We start from the raw sequence: 21,090 nt of genomic DNA on the forward strand, positions 1-21,090 counted from the left end.
CGCGGGCATGCTGTTGCTCACCCTGCCACCCAGTGCCAGGTCCTGTGACGCGAACACCAGAAGCACTCCGCGGCATAACCATTGCTTCTTTTGATGGGCAATCTTTTTAGCCGGGTCCACAAGTATGACACACCGAGAGCGCGATTGAATCGACGTCTTTATTTACGATAGTCGTGACATTTTGAAAGAATGTAACACATTGCCACTATATTTCCCTTTTGCTCGGGGTTTCTTTTTCCTTGCTATTGCTGTCCTTCTATCGCTCGCTCTCTTGCGCCTGTCGATCGCCCGAAAGGGTTGCTTAGCGGGCCTGAAAGCCTCAATTAAAACATATTGACACACGGAGACGGAGACGAGCGCGGCACGGCATTAGCATAAGCAGCAACACTCAAAAGAACAGTCTACCCCGCCGGCAGCCCGCGGCAGGATTGGGCCATATTGGGCGACCGAACGGCGGTATAATACGCAGCAACATAAATCGCTGCGCTTCTACACACATTACAAAGTTGTTCAATCGCCGCCACATTAAACCGAACCGGGCTTCCCGAACGCGAACCCGGGGGGTTCAGATTTTTGGCAGATTATGTGGCCAGCTGGTCGCGAAGGGTTGGCGCGGAGACAGGAAGGGAAAACAACAAAAAACCACCAGGCGCACAGCATAACCCTCGCACGCCATGCGGCGAAAGCATTGATTGGCCGACGAGCCGTCGTCTCTCGGTCGGCGCCGTCCTCATCGAGGTTTGTACTCTTTTTTCTGTCTCTGGCCATCGGAGACTGTGGCGTACATTTATTAATTTCCTGTTTTGCGTCGTCCACCACGGGGCCAGAGTTCGGGTTTTTTTTTGTACGTCTCTACGCCAACAGAGAGCAACATGGAGCACTTTTTTACGACCGAGCTTGCTGGCAGCAGCTAAATGACTCGATTCTAGTTCTTGACTCGCACCCCGACTGGCGGATGAAATATGATACTTTTCCAGGGGGCCACCAGACACACAGTTTTGGCTGGCTGGCTGACTCGTTCTCGGTAGAGTTTCATAATCCTGATATATTAAAAAAAGGTTGACTGAAAATATCAGTCGCCGCGATTGGAAGCCCACCGATTGGGCCGATCTCGGCGACCACATTTGAAGGCTTTTGGAGCCATGTGGTTGGTGCTCGAGCCACTCGAGCGCAACACGACCGAAAATTTGTTATTCCATATTTTATTCTTCATTTTCATCAAAAACATAGAATGGTCCAGAGGTTTGTGAATGTGTTCAGAAAACGGCGACCGGAAATTAGATCATTTGTGTACCTTTTTTTCGCATTTGCCGTTTTTAAAAATAACGTACACTTATTGCTTCAATCGAAATTTATCGAAGGTAGTAAACATTCGAATGGGTTACCATTGGAAATCGGTCGAATACTGTTGGGGAACTCATCTACTTTGAATGACAAAACACGCATGAGCGACATTTTAAGAAAAGGATTTTCTTTGAAGAGAACATCTTGACAAAAGAACTTGATTGATAAAACTTTTGCATGATCATGATTATGAAACAGCCAGGAAAAATTGCTATTCTGTTTGAAATCAATTAAAATAGTTTATTAATGGCGTACGTAACACTTGTAGAGTAAAGGTTTACCTCAGCAAAAGGATATAAGACTAATATAAGTAATTGTAATAAATACTTAACATTGAATACCATTTAATGTACCCTAAACCTTCATCTGGACTCCGTGTAGTTCGATCACTGTTCAAAAAGTGTATTTTCTTTTACAACTTAAAACTTACAAAAAGAGGAAAGCAGTATTTTCGAAGGAAAACGTCAGCCAGCCAATATGCTGGAAAAGAAGGTACAAGGTTTACATAATAAATGTCAACTGACGGAGGAGGGACATAGAAAAATGTTCCGTCGGCCATTCGCGGACATTCCGCCGAGTGCCCCAGTTGGGTAATCGAACCGATTGTTCTCCGACGGCTCGGTTACAACCCCGACGTTGCGTCCGCCGGTCGCGCCGGTTTGCAAATATTCAATGACTCGATTTGCAAGACATACATCCGCGCAGTCGCGCGTTTCGGAATGGTTCCGCGCACCAAATTGGGCAGCGCCCGGACCCCGGTCCCAGGCACGTCGTCGGGCGTCGTCGGGACCGTTAGGTTCGAGTTTGGGCTAGGTTCAGATTCGCCCGTATTCTAATGTCCATCAAAAAGCTGGTCGGGCGCAGGGTCGAACCAGGGGGGGGGCAGTGTGTCCAGGGTGTGAAACGTGCCTCTATTGAAGAAAATGGTAAGTAGATGCTAATGACCTTCGGGCGGTCCGGGCGCGCGCGCGCGCTAGACCCATCACCTCCAAGACGGAGGCCGCCTCCGGAACCTCGTGGGCCACTGGTGACCGCCGGGCCGGCCGAGAGATTAATGTCTAGGGGCACCCTTCGGCCATTCGAGACAGGAAAGTGTCTTAGGCCGCGCCCGAGACGAGTTCCTATGTGCTAAAGAAGCCATAAAAACACACACAAACGGGGACGCAGCAAGCAGCAAATGCTGATGCAAATCACGGCCCTGCATGCGTGCGGTTCGTGCGTGCGTGCGTGCGGTTCGTGCGTGCTTGCGTACCGTTTACCGTCGAAATTGGCACGCCGGGCGTCGCGTGAGACTCGCCTCGCGGACAGCGCGATGCAGCCCATCGAAGCATAAGTCCGTCGGGCGTTCGCCGCTGCCGCCGTGGCCGGTAGCCGGTGGTTCGTGTCGGATGCGTCGCTTTCGGGGCTTAGCATGCACATAAATTAGCTACCGTCAATCATGCTCGGTGGCAGCGCTCTATGCAAACATGCCAGTGCCCCGCTGCAGGACGAACGACGACCGCGGGGTCGCGTGGCATTTCAATGTCGCGCGCTGGCGGACGGCGCCTCCCGAGAGGTAAACTGATACTTCGGCCGGGAGTCGGCGGACGAATTCTGCGCCACAAGTAGCATCCATTTCTCACGGAAGCATCCGAACACACCCTGCTTTACATGATATGCTCTTGTTCCTGCGATGCCTAAGCAGGAAGGGCAGGGCAGCATCACTGTTGAATATTAATTTCTCCGCAGACGTCAGCAAATTGAAATATCAAACGGCCAGACGCGAGTAACAACAACATGGCCCGTGCTCGTCCATCTCTTTCACCCTTCGTGCCTCGTCTGATGCGGAGTTTGACACTGAGGGGTGGCGTGGTACGCAAATTTTTGCGCTTGAGCTACACAACAATTGCGCGCGGTTGTCAAAGTGACAGTGATCGTGGGCCCAACAAATGGGCCGAATGCGTTGCGAACGTTGTCTGCCGTCGGGTGAATCTTTTTTCCCTACAACACAGCGCCGCTTCGGAAAGTTCTCGAAAATCCCATCAAGATGTCCCTTGATGGGCAAAAAGCTATATTTAAATCTTAGTTCTCAAAATTGTAGTTTAAATAGGAAGAAAAGAATTCAGTAACCGTGCAGTGGGAACTACAAACTCTATAAATCGGCAAATACTGACCGGTCTATGCAACTTATCACGCCAAGACACTTTATGGCTTTGGGTGGAATTCCGACAGGAACGAGCCAGCTTTACGATTATCCTCAATTATGGTCTATGCAGTGGCAGGAACCTGTTGGAGTCGCGACTCCAGAGTTCGCTGAATCCACTCTTCGTATCAATTTTCCTGTTCTGTTGCAATAAAATGGAATAATTTTATTCCACCCTACCTTCTGCCTTAGACGGCTGGAGACATGCCAATGAATATCGATCTAGCACCGATTTGGGCACGGTGCAAATCGACCGAAATGTTGCTCAGCATTGCGCGAACAAAACCAACGTTCCCCGCAATCTGACGATGACACGAATGGTTAACAATAAAATTGGAATTGAAGTTTAAAAAAAACGGATAATGTCCAGTGTTGGGTATTTCTGGCACATCGGCGTCAGGACGGGCACTTAAGCTCGTCCGAAACGAGCGTCGTCGTTGTGACCACTGACTGGCGATGGTGACAAGTAGCTCGACCACAGACCACAGGGTAAAATGTTACATCAAATTCCCATCAATGTGGGGCTTGCGGATTGCAATCGTTGCGGATTGCAACTAGCATTCCCAGGAGAGTAAGCAACTTCTGCCGTAAGCCGGACTAAGAATTGTTTTCTTTTTTCAAAACTTAAGCGAAGACCAACTAGCAGGTTCTAAACATTAATAGCTTCGAAGTTGATAAGAATACGTTATTCTGTGAAGCATTTCGAACAAATTCCAGAGACTTGTTCCATCATTTCATCCTAAAGTGGCCTGCAAATTCCATTATTTCCACACACCAATATTGAGCAGCGCATTTTGCTAGACACCACATTCAAGTCATAAATTGAAACCTCAAGCCTGTTTGCGCTACTGACGCTGGCGCATAGCAAACATAGTTCTCGGTCGTTAATAAATTTACAACGTAATAAAAAAACGATCTTGATTAATTTTAATTTTAGCAATTTTTTACACAACGCAACGCAACGGATAGCTGAGCGAGAAAAAAAACTGGGAAAGCCCCGTTAAATTCACCCGAACCAGACAGCCAGCCAGACACTGGAGGACCACAAAACGGGCCCCCGGTTTACGTGCGCGCGCCCATAAAACTGCAGTTTAGCGGGAAAATTTATGCTTCTTTCCCCAGATTTTGTGCGCAATGCCTGGTGGCCGGCCGGCCACCGTTGCAATCGGTGCACTCACAGACCCCACAGCCAGCCAGCCAGACACTCGCGCTATCGGTGCCACCGTACATCCTTCTTCCGTCCACCGCCGGAACAGGGACGCCGCCTCGCAAACACTGACCCTGACACTGGGGGGGAGGCTACGGTCGCGTTTGTGCATTGATACCCCACGCATAGGGCGATGCATCGGGCGTACATCTTGTGTGGACGGGGACCGTCCCACTATGGGCAGAGCATTTTTCACACTGGACCATCCTGCCGCCCCGGTTCCATTCGTAACAAAGCTGTTATTTCCTGCGCCTACCCTTGGCGACGGAAGCTCGGAACGCCGGCACTCCGCGATATGCGTCCGTAGGCTCGCTCTGTGGGCTGGTGAGAGCAAAAAAGGATAATGTGTATTTGTGACAGTTTAACGATTGGTCTATCTAACCCGCACGCGGCAGCTGCTGCTGCTGTGGTTGGCGATGCTGAGGCTGTAAAAGCAAATTGTGCATAAATTTAATGAAACTACATCATAAACGGACGCGCCCGGGTGACCGGTTATCAGCTGGACGGCGGCGAGGATTGCTTTGGCTTTGGGATTCGCCACATGGTGGGCTGTAAAACATTGAGCACTTTTTCCAATACCGGCGGCCGCTTGTTGTGACACGGACACGGTATTCAATATGCCAATAGCGGACGCATCCGTTGGCCCAAATGACAGGAATTCACCAAGGATTTTAGGGACAAAATCGGAGTAGTTCATCCATTTGTTCTAATGTTGCATCCACAGCTTAAAAAGGTTGATCAGACTTATCGGTTTCACAAACATTGATGGATGTCCTGATTTATATATTTATTAAACAACATTAATGCTCAAGTTTCATAACATTGCTTATGGAAAGTTGACAGCATGATCTATGACCGTTTCCGGACCGGCCCTTCACCCAACAGGATTTGCTGGATAATGTTTCGTTTCGTTGATCGTTAAGGACACCATCAGAAAAAAACTCATTGCACGGTGTTGCATCAAAGCGGATAACTTTTCTACTATGTCAACACACACACACACACACACACAGCTAATTGTTGACGGAGACTTAGCTATGGGAAAAACATATTCTGCCGCCTTATCCCGCTTCTTGTGAGTACGCTTTCGAAAGCTCTTAAAAACTACACGCCTGTCCCGGTTTTAACAGTGCAAGTGCAACGGTTTTGAATGATGAAGACAAACTTTCAAACCGAGTACATTAATCATCTCGAGCTGCCCACCGGAAACTTGCCACCGGGGCAGGTGCGAGAAAGAAAGTGGACGATGTTGGTGGACTCCGGAAATGGCCATCGTCCACCGACGGGGCGATGCAAAAAATTCGATACCGGGGTTCGGGAGAAAAACTCCCCAAAAACGAAGAGGGATTATCGAAAAAGTTCGAAACTTTCCGTGGCGAGGGATGGTCAACAAAATTTTCCAACCAATCCGCCGGCAAGCTCTATTGCCGCATTCTTGGAACCGAGGCAGAGAGCAAAAAAAAGTTAATTCTTGGTTTCATCGTGTACCGTGGAGAAACAAATTTTAAAACTTAAGGCAAACTTATTATTCCCTTTCTACGTTTTCATCTTTAAAATATGAATTTGGCGGCACCTGGAACCGAACCCGAAGCCTAGCGCAGAAGGACCGGCACGGACTCTACACTCCATCTAGGCCACGGTGAGTGATGTGAAGTATAGAGTTTGGGATCGCAAAACCACTTCTTAATGTGCGCAGCTAGCGGAAGAAAAATGTCACAATAAACGCAATAATTATGCCGATCACAACGAGCGGCGGCAGTTCACGATCAGCCCGCTCCGAACGAGCAATTAACCGAGGAACTATTATGGGGCGGTGTGTGATGGATGGCAGCAATTATAAGCCCCACCGTGTACGGGAGGCCGATGGGTGCAACAACAGTCATCAGTCTTCAAATGGTACGCCCTCCATCACTTAGCGGCGCGCATCCTGCACCGCGGGTTTCCACCTACGCAAGGTGCGGGCGTCTCTGTGGGCGCACTTTTGAGCACATTTGTTTTCTTCCCTTACATTCTTGATTTAGTTGCTTTTGTTTGTTTTTTTTTTACTAGACCGTTGGGTGGTCCACAAAGTGAAGCTGGTCACTCGACCGACCGACTCAACGAACTCACATCCGGTCGCGCCATGCCATTGCTGACCGTTCGGAACGCAAAGCAGAACGACCTGACGGAACGGTATAATTTGTTGGGAAATCCACGCGAGTAACGTCATGACACCCTGAGATCCAGACAGGGTTCGCCGCCATTATTAGTGCGCGCCACCGGCGAAAGCCCACCCATGAAAGGTGTCATCGAAAGTGACATAAATTTTCCTATTATTTATGGTCCATAAACATCGTTCGGGGACGCGCGGCCCCGTGTTTTTTGGGGGCCGTGCGCGGAGCGATCCTTCTGCTGTGCATCATGATGCATCGATGCATCTGCAACCCATATTCGCGCGCGCGCGCTGCGTGTGAGACAGAATCTTGCGCGAAAGATTTATAGATTCGTCGCCAGAAGGCGGAGACGCGGTTTGCCCGGGCCGCCCAGCCGAGAGACAGTGACACCCGGCGAGCGGTTCCACCGCGCCGCGCTGCCTTTCTTTCCTTCTCCACGTGTCGTGCGCCATTAGCGCAGCTCGGTGCCGCAAGAATAAACTCGCACAGGGTGCGTTCAATTGCTTCGAAATGCATCGCGCCACCCAAGACAGTCGACAAGCTCTCGCGTGCAGTCAGGCGCGACGCGACTGCAGCCCCGTGCTGTGGGGTCCTGCTTCGTCGAAGGCTGAATCTGAGCGAGCCGTGGCCAAGAGTGACACACGCTGCGCCATCGTCGTCGTGCGCGCTGCGCCCCTTCTGCCGCCTGTGACAGCAGCACCGCGAGACGTTTATTTATTTGCGCCTTTTTCGCGCGTCTTCCATCCGTCTCCCGATACTTTGTGACACTATTGTTTCTAATTGCCCATAAATATTGACCAACCGGCGCGACACCAGCGAGGCATGCGGAGGGGACCGCGAGAGACGCTCCCATAATTGCGCACGCAGACGGGCGGGCGGCCCCTCGGGGCAAACTTATTGGCGTTCATTATAATTTTCCAATTATACTCATCTCGGTCTTTCCGTCTCTTATGCAGCGTGCTTTGGCAGCATACAATCCCAGAGTATGTGGTCTTCAGAAGAACCGAAAAGTTAAGCTAATTTATGGACCTAGCCTTGATCAAAATATTCAAATTCAGGATCAATTTATTTATCGATAATAATTTCGGCTTCGATATTAACATTCGAGTGGAGATTAATTTGAACCGGTCGAAGTTGTTTTACGATACGACCTTTTAAAGATGCATTTTCTAACACGTTTCTTGAGAGCTTTCAATCTACCAATGGATTGAAACATGAGTAGCAAAGTAACAGCCTTTGGAGATGTCCAAGACTTTTGTTCAAGATTTTTGTGACATTTTTAATTGAACGAATACTATTTACATAAGGTGATAAAGTTTATTAGTTTATCTTCTTAATTGGACTTACATTCGAACTTTCCGCCGTTTTTTTCGAATTTGAAGAGCCTCCGATTTGCGTCCATTTTCGCTTAACGCAATCACTCGCAGATTGCACAAACGGCAACGTCACTCTTTAGCAGACACACAGACGACGACCGGTTCCAACAATGTTGAAATTGGGAAAAAATCCTTTCCTTCAATGCGCCAATCCGTCAGCCGGTAATTTATCTTCGCCCCCGGAGTCGGGATCGGACCGGCCAAAAGTTGGCTGTACCAGGTTGTCACTCAGCTCAGCAAATGTTTCGCGTTCGCCAACGGCATTGCGTCGTCCCTTTGGCCACTTTTCGGCCAGCCCGACCAGCGTGTTGTGGCACGCTGGACGCTGATTTTCCACTCTATCAAACTGTCCGACACACATCGCCGGCAGTCTTGGCCAGAAAAGTGGCAAAACACGCGCGCGCCCGCCCGGGGCGTACTCTTTATCCGTGTGCCAACCCGGAGTGTCCGGATTCCTTTTTTTGCGCCTGTACTGTTCACCAGCGACAATATTCAAATTCAACGACAGGGACGCGGTGGCAGTATCGCGCGCTGGTCCAAAATGTTGGTGGCTCCGGAACCGGTTTGTGTGTGGTCGGCAGTACAGGGAAGTCTTCGTTACGCCACGTCACGGAGTGCAAACATAGACTGACTGGGTGCTGCTGATGCTGCTGCTGCTGAGAAGTTAAGGACGGCCGTCAGGGAAGGGTTCCTCCTTTCCGTCGCCTCCGGGGGCTTTCTGCAACTTTGTCTCCCAGGCACAACAACGCACCGGGTTCGAGAGGGGAGGCCGGGGACCGAAAACATGCTGGGCCGTACGCCGGATCGGTCTGCGTTTTATTTACTTATTTAATTATGGTTTTGTAATGTAAATACGGTGAGCAATGATCCGTTTTGCAAGGGGGACACAGCCTATCACTGAAGGATTAAGCTCATACTCGGTAGACCTGTGTGGCCAATGTGGGTATTCTATGCCCTGTGGTAATGGTCTTGTGCCTAGCAGAAACAAAGTGCGCATTTTGTGAATGAACCGAAAAGAAAACGTTAAGTCGTCTGTCTCACAGTGGATTAAACGTTGCCTACGACGTTTGGAATTATGTCGCTGTGATCTAGTGAAAAGTATATTTTAATTGAATGACGACAACGCAATGCCAACATAAGAAACAGTGTGCAGGGATAATGTCCGCAAAGCTGGACATTAATACACACCGCTTGTTTCTCCAGACTAATGTTTGAGGTTATGTACGCCACGTTGCAAAATGATAGATAGCACCGTATAATCTACCTTGACCTAGCCTTGCCGATTGACCCAGCTGCTCCTTAACAGGGATGTTCCTGTACTTAGGGGACTATTTGGTGCCGAGGTAAAGTTTGTCTGCCTTTCGAGTGCGCCTCCCGGGAGATTAGTGCTTTGCACTGCTTGGCCTGCCGTCCAGCATATTCATCACATTTTATCACTCTTCTCACAGCGCAACCAGCACGTCTCACGCCACACAGTTCCCGACACATCAAGATCAACGACGCCCCCAGCCGGCCCGATAATGCCAGGCATCCCTCGTCCAGGAACCGAATGTGAATAAATATTTCCCTCTGGAAAGGATACAGGTAAGGACAGGTTTAACAGCCCCGCATCTCGTTCGCGTCCGCAGAGGTCGAACCTGTCCGTCGGACAGCGGTGCACTTGCGGCGGTCCAGTGCGCGGGCACGCGTTGCGGCGTTACCCAATAATTACTGGCAATAAATTTATTCGCGAACGGCAATGATAAGATTTAACGCCCTGGCACCGGGAACCACAACGGCCGTCCCGCGGGGGTGTGCGCGGGCGATCGTGAATTTAAATATGCCGGCAAGGAGGAGGCGAATAGTGCGCCGTTGTGCACGATATTTGCGTCCTTGGAATGTACTCCGGGCGGGGGCTCGGTTAAATTCTAGCGAACCACCCAGTTGGGTGTGGTAATACGTTTCGTCGGGAAGCCTGTTATTTGAAACCGTAGTTAGTACTCTGGGCTAGCGATGCCGGGCATTGATTAGAAGATGGGATTGTCCGGTGGTTTAGAAGAGCCTGGCTGGCACTGTCTAGCATCTGGCCCGCTATTCCCAGGACGAAATAACCGATTTTGAAACATCAGTCGTAAAAAATGAAGACACTAATAAAGAGGTAAATCGGCAGCGCGGGCTGCCCTGAAGGTCCGCTCCCCCCGTTCGATCCAGATCTCGCCCAACAGGATGGACACCATGGATGGAAGGGATAAGCAAAGTTTCTTTCTTAACGGCAGTTCAAGATCCACCGGTCGCCGCCAGGTTCCAGCTTGACTATTGGCCGGTTCGTAACGAGAAAAGCCGGAAGGATTAAACCCATTTGGCTGCGATGGGCCAAAAGTAGGTCTTCGTGGTGGACGCTGCCACGGGGCTACAATTACTTAATAGTGGCACTGGCAATAAAAACGCTGCAGGAAGAAACTATGTGCGTTACATGGCCGCCATACATGAGCATTGCGTCTCCCTCGTGCAACGATGCACCCGGAGGTGTTGGTGCCGAGGACGGCACCAAGAAAATCCTGCTTCTCTTCTGCTCGATTCTGGGCCCCATGGGGACGATCAGCGAAGTTGCGATGATTTGCCACCGTCGCCATAGGTTGATCCGTATCCGCCAGCTCACCTGGGGTGGACGGCGATATAAAATCAATCTACAAGCTCCCTAAGGAGAGGCCAGGCCTCATCTTGGGTCAGATATGACCGTTCGCAAATGGACGAATGATGACAGGAGAGTTTATCTCATCGGGCAGCAGCAGTATGCGCGGCACACAACAAATGCGGAACGATGATATTAATCGATTGTTTATGGTCGCTTTCTCCCACAAGCCGCCCAAGGTTCGGGTTGGGTGAGGTCGTCCGAAGGATTCCCATAAAAATGGTTGTTAATGTTGACGCGATGTCGTTCATAAAAATAATAATCGAAGAACGAAGCCGACCGACCGTAAGGTACCGTCGTCGTCATCGTCGTCGTGACCCATTGCGATGCGCCGTTTTTGAAGCCATGGGATCCTGAGATCGATGGACACTGTCGTTCCCTGGCGTGGAGTAACTAAATACGAATCAGGAATCAGGAGACGGTACCATGACGGGTCGAAGACGATGCACCCAGCATAAGGGGGGGGGGGGTGGGATTTATAGCGTCTTCCAGCGCAATAAGAACGGAGACATTATCTGCCGGAGTCCGTCATGAGGACCGGGCGTGCTTGGGAATGCACAGGTGAGGCGCTGGTAATGAAAAATTGCAATTATACGTTACATCATTACGCGCATTGCTTCAAAAAAAGCCCACCCGGGGGCCCGGGGGATAAGTTCTGCAAAAGCGAACAAAGAAAGTCTCATAAAACGGGGAGCTCGATCTATTATCCATCCATTTGTCAGCATCTTTCTTATCTTTTGTTATGATGATGATGATGATAAAAGCTGAAAATGATCAATAATGGGTACTTTTGTAATATCTTTTCAAGTGAGCTCGGGAGAAGTCGATTAAAACGAATCCTTAAGGCAGTCACAATCCAAATTGTGATGAATAAATGATGAATCAAACGTTTAAAATGATGTGTATTCGAGAATCAATTTCTTCTTTACTCCTTAAAGGACTCAACATGAGTCCAAACGCTGCTCAAATACGATACTCGAAGTACTTCTTCTTAAACCTCGGTGCACTTCCAACGGTTTGACGCGATACTTTTATGCTGCACCGTGCATGCATGAGTCATCGCATTCTGCATTCGATAACATCCCCTGCACCCAACGAAGCGACCACTCCGCTGCTTCGGAGCCTTCGGAGAAGACATCGGGATCGGGGTGTCTCTTGGTCAAGCAACGACCAACTTCTTTATTGAAACCCGCGTGGTCCGTGGCGTGTACAGCCGTGGCCGGAGAGGTCGGCAGGTCAGTGCGATTTTAACGGGCTCGCCGCTGCGACTGGGACGTCGTTACATAATCGTCAGTCAAAGAGCAAAACCTGTTCCGAGGAACGTCTCCCGTAACTCCTTGGCCTCCCCGGGCCTCCCGCACGCTAGGGGTCAATCATTTTTCTGAACTTTCGACAACGACGACAACCGATGACCGACCGCGGCGCGCCGGGCTCCGAAGCAAGACTTCTTCGTCTTCCTGTGGAAAGGAGCAGGTTTCTGTGTGTGTCTGGAGCCGGCCGGGGTGGTGGGGTTTGGCGTTGGTCTTTTTGCTAAAACTTTTGCTAACCTCTTCTCCGTCTTCTTAACCTCGAACGGGCACCTTTCATGTCCCGAGCGTCCCCCGGTCGTTCCGTCTTGCACGCGGAGACTGCATCTTCACAGAGTGAGCCCGACCACCACCAAGGAGGAGCTGCTGCACAATTATCAGAGCGCACAGCCAGCAGGGAACGAGAAGGAGAGATCGTTGTCCAAAAACCATTCTACTCCCCCGGTTTCTGGAGGATACCCCGCTCGTCGCCCCCCCTTTCTTGACTGCTGCAGGTGGATGTGTTTGATCGTGTAATTTATTTTATTATTGTTATGCTTACGGCCGCAGACCTGCCGCTCATCACCACGGCACGGGCAGCACAACCAAACAACCATGTCGACCTCGTCAGATCCCTTTGTCAGCGACCCCTTTCGCGACCTGACACGACCACACTCCTCCTCCCTGCCGGCTGCGATGCAGTCGCTGGTGAAAAGTTTCAGCCCCAAGCGTCGACTGCTCTCGGACTGGAATGTTCAATTACTGGCTACACCCTTGTGTCATCCGGCCAGACACAGCACCCACCCGCAACGACCGCTGTGGTGGCTGATGAGCCCCGGGGGCAGACTTCTCCCTCGAACTCTTTCGGGCTACTTTCGCCCGTCCGCAGATCTCCGCAAAGGATGTCCAGCTTGTCTGGCATCGTCGCATTTCGCATTTCAACCAGCATCTCTTTCCCTTCCTGTGGCAGGTTGTTTATGCGCTATCCATCCCTGGTTGGAAGACCTCCAGCAAATGTTTGATGGTCGCCCACAGTCCTGCGGTGGGGGGTCCTGTGTTGAGAGATTGTGTTTATTCATTGCCTACCGCACAGCGAAAAGTGCAGCAAAGGGTGCCCAAAACAAAAAAAATATGGTGAAGAAAAATCAAAGGACACCAGAGCCGGGCCTGGTCGTGAGCTCCTGACAAGTCGCACAATAACCGACAGGGTCCTACGGGGCACACCCCATAATGGCGCCCAAGTCGGGTTCTTATCCTTGACACGGCTCGGTGCGCGTGCTCGCTATAGGTGGATCGTTAATAACTGCGATAGTCTGGACATATCTGGAGGGAGGCTTCAAAAGAAATGCTTTGTCGCTTCTGGGTCCCTACGATTGAAGTGCTACTTTAGACTCTCCAAATGTTTTTAGCCAGTGTCCTAATTAAGTGTCCGAGTTCTATCTGTATTTTAAACCATGATGGAAAGGTAATGTCGCAAACCTCAACTATTACTCAATGAATATTACTCAATTTCTTAATTTCCAGCATTTTAAACTCTTTCAGCTCGAATACATAGGAATTAAAAGAACGGATCGCTCTAGCCATCGATTCGGTCACATTTTGCATCCTTGCGACGAGCACGTCCTTCTCGGGCGGACCGGATGTGTCACTTTAACTCTTGACCTCTACCAAAATGCTGTAACAAAGCGAAACCCCGTATTACGGTTGTGGCATTATTGGGAGCATGAATATACCATCAATCTTAGGAGCGTTACCTAACACACGGTCCGGGCACTTTGGGCCCGGCTGCTCCATCCAGACCAGGCTGCTCGAGGACGGTACATTTGCTGCCCATTACTCGGAGCAAAAGGCAGACAGGTGTTCGTTAACTAACGGCAGCGTTCTCTCGTGGTAACCGGCTAGCCCACAGCCCGATCAGAAACGTTAGCATCATAAATCATAGCATTAGTGATAGCCCGTCGCTGGCGCCGCCACCACCACCAGACCAGTTCAAGTTCAACGGTGCATTCGAGCACAATGCAGCTTCCACTTCCTTTCGATCGCTTCTATGTGCTTCCTGAGAGGAGGCCCAGTGTGCCCACATGGACGGCGTTAGCATAAATCAAACACTTATGTGCTGAGCGCGCGCCCTCAAGAGATGGCTTGTTGGAGGCGGCTACCGGGTATCTAGCGCCCCAGTAGCACACCTAACGTCATGGCAGGAGGTCTAACGATGGACCGACAGGACACGACGCTTAACATCAAACCCAGCCGGAGCACCGAGATTTCGATTGGCGGCCGTGAGATAAACAGCCTTCCACTGCAGAGCGATCTTTGTTACCTTAAATTGTAGCTAAATGTGTCTTACTTAGCACTTTTAATGAGAGCTCCGGCGATACAACGTGTGCCGTGTAATCGGACTGCACCGAAGCTGCAGTCTAGAATCCTGAGGCGGCTTCAGAGGTCCATAGACCCGTCAGAGTTTTATTATAAATATATGTAAAGCCGGTCGTTTGAATCGAACGAAATGTTGTCATTACCGTCGGCCCAATACGGGGCGAGAGTTGGTGACACTAATTCCACTTTATGGGAAACTCCCATGGAACCGTGCAGAGTTGGGCTATAAAATGGGCAACGATTTTCCGATTCCAACCTCCGGTGACCTCTTCTGTTCAGTCGCCGGGCGGGCGGGCGGTCGGCAATCTCGCGATGCGCCAGTGTCACCGATCGATGAACCGCTCTCGAAGGCTCCGCGCGTATGCACCGCCGAGCCCTCGACACACGGTAATTAAATTGATTTTAGCGTCCCATTTATTTGATGCAAAAACTAAAACCCAAAAAGCTATAACTTTTCTACGGTGCAGCAGCACCGGACGGGAGAACAATATTTACAAAGCCATAAAGTTCGCCGAGCCGAGCACCCCGAAAGCGCACCTTGAATGTCGCATGGCTTCAAGAACCCCGTCGGATGATGGTCCGTGATCCTAACCTCACACCTCGCCAGGCGGTTTATTGAACCTTCTGGCGTGCTGCCATACGGTACACCCTTTACCATCATATGCACGCGCGCCCGAGACTGCAACTTTGGCGGGCCTTTCGCGCTAATGAAAATGCAAGTTTACGACCTACTCCTACAGTTCGTTCTCGTCCACTTCTTGTGGCTGGGCAGACGTTTCGGTGGCCACCGATGTTGTTAGTATAATTTATACATTTTTCTTGGCCACTCTACTACATTGGTCGGTAACTGGCGGGTCGGTCCGAAAGGCTGACATCGGTCCTTGGATGTTTCCATCACGATCTAAGTGTATCTGCTGAGACCCGAAAGTGGTCGCCCCACGTAGCAGCCCGTATGCTGACCGGGATGACCGCGCACGTACGCGCTGCTTACCGATGCTACTTTGTACATTGATTACCTTAACTTCTCCACGAATTTGTCGTGCGTGGGTAGCGAACCGGAACCGGGAGGGACCTTCTCCAGCCGAGGCTAGTACACCGCATTGCCGCCTTACCTGTGTAGAAGTAAAGTGAAGATAAAAAAGCAATCAATATGTGGTACGAATATTTTTCGCGGAACGCCTGCACAACTCCCTCCTGGACATATTGGCGGGCGGGCGTGTGTGTGCCCCGCTTGAACGAATTCCCAACCCCCGACCGACTACTAGGTTCCCGTGGACCGACTTTTTTGCTCGTGAAAAGCCACCGTCGTGTCCCACCACACCCAACATGGACGCGGTCGTAACGCATTGGGGCAAATAAAATAAAATAAAATAATTGCGGACGGACGAGAATGGGCTATACGGTCAGCGCGGCGACGGAGCGACGGTGACCGCGACGACTTCGTCCGAATGATGGCGCGGCCATCGAACGATTTATCAGCGATTGACCAATAAATTTCGGCTCCAAACGGTTTCATTACGGCACGGACCGGGCACGTTCATAAATTGGTGAACGAGTTGGACACGTACTCGTCCTCGCTCGGGGTGGGGGTGGGCGAAGGAGCTCTTCCCATTAGCAACTGACCGCGTTCAGCGACGGAAGTGAGTGCGTTGAACTGTATCTCGCTCGCGGTCAGGATGCGCGCCGTATGCTCCCCGGCGGGTCGGAGAAGAATTTTAACATCATAGAACGATTGATGACAGGGTTCGAGGCGAGCGCACAAGGCCATAAAATTCCACTCTTTCGAATTAAACAATCTCAGAAGAGGGCATCGGTGGATGCACTGCGAATAACAGACCACGAACAACTACGTGCATACAAATTAGACAAATTAGAAACAATCGAAGAGTGTTGTTTCGCAATGAGCGAACGGTTCAATTATGGCGGGTAACTAGATTTTTAACAGTAACAAATAGTCAAAACACATGTTCGTCAATAATCCTAGTGAAAATGTGTGCCACTGTTATGTTCTCGTAGCATTTTTTGCGTTATAGCTGATTTTTTGCTGATATGAAAAAGGTAACAAAAATGGCGAACCTTTTCGAGTTTATTACATTTTTCAAGAAAAGGTTTTGTTTCTATAAATATTTCAAAACGTTTACATTACATTGTTCATTTGAAAGCGATTCCAGGAAAAGAAAATCTTGATTTTAAAATTAGTGAACAAAATGGATGTTGTAGTAGACAATAAACAATCGTTTAGTGTCGATCGATTTAAAGTGCGTGACGATGAGACTGTGTGCCGAATTCATTTGAATTACTTTCATGTTACATTGCACATTGTAACTTCGATCAGGAGGGCTTCGTTTTTTCACCCACCCAAATACAATGCCTTTTACAACCCCGCACCGCATAAGGGTGTTCCGCCTTGGCGAACTTCTTTCTTGAACGAAGCGTTGCTTGAAAGGTACAGTTACACAAGCGTAACGTGTCGTTTTGCTCGTTTTCGCCTTGCGCGTCGACCAGACATAATTCTTGCCTAGGTCGGAAGCAGAAGGTGGTAGGTAGGTAAACATAGAAGCGCATATACACACATCCACACACACACACACCTCGCAGTCCGTCCACCACCTCCCGAAGCCCCGTTAAGGTCGGGTTGTTGATGGGCTTGTCGCGGTTTCAGCCCAACGGTTATGTCAGGAAGTTTTGGGCGGGCGAGGTAGAACGAAATGCGATTCCCTCACCGAAGGTCGCAAAGGCCGCGGCCCGTGCCGCGACCTTCCACCCTCGCTCTCTGCGGGAGAGCCTAGTCCAGAGGGCTGTGGTTCAGGAAGTGAGGTGTGAAAGCTTCGCGGGCGACGATTATTCGACAGACACCGTTTTCCGTCAGTCAAAACCCCGACGTCCGGTTGGCACGCAATTCGATCGTTTGCGCTGAACATAGAGGAGATAGAGACATAGAGAGAGAGCGAGAGAGAGGGCGAAAAAAGGAGGAAGGTCAGAGAATCAATATGAAGCCGTATGGCGAATTGGTTCGGTTGATCGCTGGCGACTAGAGAGCTTGGGGAGCATTAATTGTTCCCTCCATAAACATGCCAATGGATGGCGAATGGATAAAGTACAGGCGAAACCCCGGACTACCGGAGCTAGCCGATTGGGAACGGTTGGCACTTTTGAAGCCTCACAGTTCGTCCAACATTGATAATCCTAGATTATCCTGCCAGATTGAGATTCACATGCATTTGCGAGGCGGAAAACAGAAAAAGCTTTAGAATGGTATTGTTTTCTTTGAACTAATTTGAAGATCCTTGAGCGAGGAATTTCCAACAAATATTTTGTTTATATTTTCGTTAAAGTAAACATATTTTCAGCAGTGGGCTTTTAGGCGCGAAACAGCATTTCGTTCAGTATATTCGATCGTTGATATGTGGCCAGGATAGTAGTAGTTCTCGAAATCCTGATTTTTGTAGAGTTAATGCTGCTACGCTATTAAACGCCACCACGGCGCTAGAGTGCCGTTTGTACGTCTGCACGTAATCGTTGACAAAATAAATACCAGGAAATCATAACAATTTCTATTGTTTTCCAAAACACATCGAAACAACGCTGGGCGCCGCTTGGCCGCCGTTTTGAGTTTCGTTTCCGTCTCATAAAATCCGATCGTTCGAAGCGGAGTGCTTTTTTACGATCCTCGCAGCCGAACTTTCGTAGGAGGCGGTCGCAGCAATCAGCGGTACATAAAATTGTCCAAGGACTGGCGGGCGCTGGCTGGCGGCGGCACCACAGACTCACTCCCATCACTCTCTGGCAACGCCTTCGTCGAGGATCACGGCAAGGTTGCGACATTTGTGAGAAGTGCAGCCCAACAGCGGAACAGCAAAAGTTTGTGCTCCACACGAACACGAACCAAGTTTCTATTTAATTTGCCGAAAGTCATAATTTTACTCCCATTATCTACAATATTATGAAGCATTAGTTCGGGTTGTCACAATTTGCACAAACTCTAACCCGCTAATTTCACCTCCACGACGACTACACGGTCGATGACAATCGCACGTGTCTAACGCAAGCTGCTTGATTCTCACGTGACGTCCAGGGCCGAGGCCCTTTGTTTACCCTTTCATATGGCACTGGTACGTCAGTGGGCAGCCCCAACAATGTGTTTCGAGCACATTTTCACACTAAACGGAGCAGACGAGCTTGAGACGGTGCCGTCCGATTAGCATATTACGTCAATTGGCGGCGCCGGCGGCGGCATGCACTGATGTAAAATGTGCATTTTTAATAAATGTGCACTTTCCTTTGGATGGGAAATTGAACGTTCGAGGGTACAGCATGGAAACGGAGGAAGGCCCGTCAGATAGGTGGGCGCTAGATTGAGATCGATTGTAGGTACTAAACGCGTACATTGTGTGCAAACACCGGCCCACTTTTTTTCGGTAGAGCGTGAGAGTTTGAAATCATAATGTACTTAATCATAACCTTGCATGATATTATATTACAAAGGGTTTGTCGATATTTTTATCCCTTAAATGCAACGTACAATGTAATTAAAATTCTCTACAAGTGAGCAGAACAATAAAAAAATCACTACGAAATATGAGAATCTAGGAAAATTGAACTAGAAAAAGAAGATGATCCTACGGCGATCGCCATATCGAAGAGGTTGAGAGGTTTGCCTGGCCACTGCGAGGCCATCGAAATCGAGGTAAACGAACTGAAAACGCGCTGTGTGTGTTTTCGCGGGCGGAATTCCGCGAATTCGTTACCTTCGACGAGTACGCTTCCATTTTTTTGGTTCGATCATAAACCACTGTTCATCATCACCACACCACACCAACGGGCAGAAGGTTTCGCTGTTGTTTCGATGTTGTGAACGAAAAACGCCACGGCCTACCGTTTCGTTTCGCTTTTGCGCCTCCGAAAAGCTGATGCATCTTTGCGAAGAATATTTCTCTTCATCCGGTGACCCGGCGTGTTTATGGTCGAAGTACTTTATGTTTGTCAAAATTGAAGAAAATGGTAAGTGCATATCACTGCTCGAATTGTTTCCACACAGTTCGTTTATATTAGGCCTCATATTTTATACTTTTCAATTTCATTCATCCATTTAGGATACTACAAACATCCTTCCTAGGTTATAAATACACGTCCATTAGAAAACTGCTCGAAACGGTTCGAGATTGTATTTTTCTGCATGCACACGCACGCTTTAGTCACAGGTCTAGAGCCGAACCACCTAAAAACCTCCGTCAGCGATCTAATCTCCGACACACATCCGCTGAGTGGGCCACGGGCATCGACGGATTGACAATGTCCCGTGCCCGGGATACCGCAGAAAAACCCGAGCACTTTCCAATACAGATCCGTATCGATTCGTCGAAGGGAACACAGATAGGAAATAGGACTCCGGCGACGGCTTGCCCCCCCCCGGAACGGAGAGCGAAATGGAACTGCACCTCTCGCCGGTGCAGTTTAGCATTTTGGCCCCGTTTTTTTATTATTACTATGCTAAAAGCGTCCACAACAAAAAGGGCACTAAATAAATATTCAAATTCAATCCCGCCGGCCCGGTATGTTGTGGCGCGCAGACCAGCATCACCATCCGCCCGCCCCGGCAGCAGCAACAGACCGTACAAAATAATGATGCATAATTTACAGCGGTGCCGGGCCCGGGCTGCGATTACGATCGCAGCGCGCCAGCTTGCTAATGCACCGAAGCCTTATAGCACGTTTTCGCGCGGTGCAGCGCGCGGTGACGCCATGTTCTAATGAGATCTTGATTTAGTTCCGCGATAACTGGCCACGGCGGCGGCGGCCGTGCTGTGGGGCGAGTGCCTTCACGCATTGGGGCGCCGTCGGGTGCACTACGTGCGGGTATGGGATTTCAAATTTTGCGTTGTCGCACTAGAAAGCTCGAGCTCTAAAAACCCAACCCGTGCACCCGCCCCGATCGGCAATGAGTTTGATGAAGTGATAGCGGAAACGTCGTGTACGCAAATCGAACGCAACCCTTTTAATGGCTGCGAGAAAATGGGTTTAAATTCCGGGAAACTCAGACCCGAGGAGCGTTGACCCGATTGCATACCCAATTGCGCATTGCTCAGGCTCAGCTTTAGGAGGCTTCATCAACGGAACTTACTCGCATTTGAGAGAGTCCATCTGATGAAAGCGATTAAAAACCCTACAACGCCCAAACCAGAACCAGAAGTCCGGCATCACTCAATGAAGGGTTTTACGATCGTCAAAGAGGTTTCATTTCACATGTGGCAGTATTTGAGTGGGTGTAAAAATCGACACACGATCAGTTTCGGGGGTCTGGTTATTAGCGCTACTCACATCAATTGCTTCCCAAGATATGGTCTCTAAAACGACACTGATCGTGAATAGCTGAACTTAGCCCAGATGAGCCCTGGATCTTATGATCCATCTACTCAAGTGCTACGACATATTAGATCTGGAGCTAGCAAACCAGTCGATTAATCTTCCGAAGTGTCAACAAAACCTCAGAACCGG

The sequence above is a fragment of the Anopheles cruzii genome, chromosome 3 (assembly GCF_943734635.1).
Source record: "Anopheles cruzii chromosome 3, idAnoCruzAS_RS32_06, whole genome shotgun sequence".
NCBI classification, from domain to species: Eukaryota; Metazoa; Arthropoda; class Insecta; order Diptera; family Culicidae; genus Anopheles; species Anopheles cruzii.